At 35.9% G+C, this 2,398-nt stretch overlaps 1 long non-coding RNA gene across 1 annotated transcript; it reads right to left on the reverse strand.

Annotated features, from left to right (window-relative positions):
- Positions 1 to 907: 907 nt before the first annotated feature.
- LOC132188620 (uncharacterized) lies at positions 908 to 2,257 on the reverse strand. Its single transcript, XR_009440902.1, has 2 exons — positions 2,084 to 2,257; positions 908 to 1,149 (listed from the first exon to the last, which is right to left on the reverse strand). It is a non-coding gene; the product is annotated as an uncharacterized LOC132188620 (long non-coding RNA).
- Positions 2,258 to 2,398: the final 141 nt, after the last annotated feature.

The following is a 2,398-nucleotide window of genomic DNA, read 5'->3' on the forward strand; positions in this document are numbered from 1 at the left end:
CTCTCTCTCTCTCTCACTCTCTCTCTTCTGCCCATTGTATGGTTTTCATCTGCATCTGCAAGCTGATTTTGTCTTTGGAAGCAACTAATGAACATGAAAAATATTATTGAAGCTCTTTGTCTTGGATGCAAAAGAAAGTTTGGTTTTGATTGTTAACATTCTCGAATTTGTTTGTGTTTTCTTTTAGTTGTAGCTAGTTGTGAATGTCAAGCTACACATGTGTTTGATGAAATGTTTGTGAGAAAATTTATTGCCTTTAGAAAGAGCTTTATTTATACCAAAAAAAAAAAAAAAAATTCCTTTCATTTGTGTTACTGCTGCTATTCACAACTAGCTGCAGATAAATTTCCTTATCAGAAGAAAATTTTCCTTTCATTTTATTTCCTTTCATTTGAATTAACTTGAAGCTAATGTTCTGTTTCTTATTTTCAGATGTAAGATTTTGGGCGGGATCAAGGAGAAGCAGAGCTACAAGCTCTTTAGAGGGATTTTCAAGAAATTCAAAAGAGCCCGGGTGTAAAGGATGATAAACGATGGGATTTGATTTGATTTTCAAGAACTACACGTTGTCATGTATTAGCCATTTTTCTGATTTGATTTGAGTTTTAATTAGAGAATGTGTTGTTTGAAGTTGCAAATTATTTTGTATGTGGACCACTGTGCTTGTGAAATTGGTTAAGAAAGGTTGTGTAGATGAGTCAAATTTTTTTTGATGAATGTGATTCGAGTATTGATTCGGTTGTCACTGTCCAACAACCTCGATATTTGATTGATGCCTTGTATGTATTATTGGTTAAAGCTTCTATAAATTTTGGGTCCGTTGAAACTGAAGATGAAATAGAAGCACCATGAACTCTTGTACGTTGCAAGTTATGTCCAAATCATGAAATGCCTTTACCCTCGTGGATAAGATTAAAGAAGCAACCAAAATCATTTGTTCATTTTAACAAACTCTATAATTTCAAGTATTACATAAAATCAACTTCAAGAAATATAAATAATTTGTTTTTTTTCATCATCCTCAAAGAGGTACAAACAATCAAAAAGGTTACAATCCGAGAGTTTCTCAATGCAACTTCAAGCGTTTCTCATTTTTATTCATCTTATCATCATTGATAATAACTCTCTTTGCAGCAACAAACCATGTCTCTGCAAAATAAGCAAAACACTAAGAACTATGAGTAGGAAAAACAGAAGCAGTATCCAAAAATGAAAAGAGAAACCCAGGTTAAAAAAATTACCAAAACAAAAACTAGAAATCTCATTTTCATTCTTCTTGTTGGTGCGTGGTAAAACCAAAAAATCCAAAACTAGACAAAAACAGAGAAACCCACGAAGACCAAATATCCAAGAATTGTTTTCAAGAAATATACCCATCCAACCAACCACCGAAAATCAAAGGGATTAAAATCTTCAAAACTATTGAGTGAAGCAAAACCGAAGCAGGGAGCAAAAGAAATCCCCCCACCTAGCCCATTCGGCCATGGCAGAAAGAAGACCCATGACCAATCGGCTCTCAACCGAAAAGCAAAGGAAAAATCGTACTAGAACTAACTAAAATTCCATTTCTTGTGTTTTTTTTTCTTCTCAAAATGAAAGATTTATCTAGCTACAACTAAAAGAAAACACAAACAAATTCGAGAATGTTAACAATCAAAACCAGCCATACACACAAAGGAATCAAAACTTTCTTTTGCGTCCAAGACAAAAGAGCTTCAATAATATTTTTCATGTTCATTAGTTGCTTCCAAAGACAAAATCAGCTTGCAGATGCAGATGAAAACCATACAATGGGCAGAAGAGATAGAGTAAGAGAGAGAGAGAGCTTGGATAGATGGAGATCGACGAAATCGGAACCCATTCGTGCAGATAATTATACAGAATCGAAGGACACAGAAAAATCGATGATGATTCGGCAAAATCGAAACCCATTCTTTCAGGGAGTTGTATAGAATCGAAGAACATGAAAAAATAACCCAAAACTCACAAACAACCCAAAACCCACGAACTGACTTGTTTTTTTTGTTTTTCTCAAAATGAAAGAAGCTCTAACCAACAAAACAATGAAATCATCTATACATACCTTCTCCAACTCACCGGGCGTCGCCGGTGGCGGCTGGGTGGCGTCTTCGGATTTTGAGTTGGTGCCATGGGTGGCAGTCTGTTGGGTGGCGGCAGTGCTTGGTGATGGGAGAAGGCGGGAGGGAGAAGTGTGGGAGAGGAGGACAGGGAAAGGTTTTGGGGGGAAAAAATAAAAATTTCGAAACCCTATCACACTTTTACTTTTCAGAGCGTGATTTTATTTTTTTAATTTTTATAAAAAATGCTGATAACCATGGTTCACTTAACCAGGACAGCTCAGCACCATGCGGATGGTTTGCTGATAAAATGCTTCTCC

Source organism: Corylus avellana, chromosome ca7 (genome assembly GCF_901000735.1).
Source record: "Corylus avellana chromosome ca7, CavTom2PMs-1.0".
Taxonomy (NCBI): Eukaryota; Viridiplantae; Streptophyta; class Magnoliopsida; order Fagales; family Betulaceae; genus Corylus; species Corylus avellana.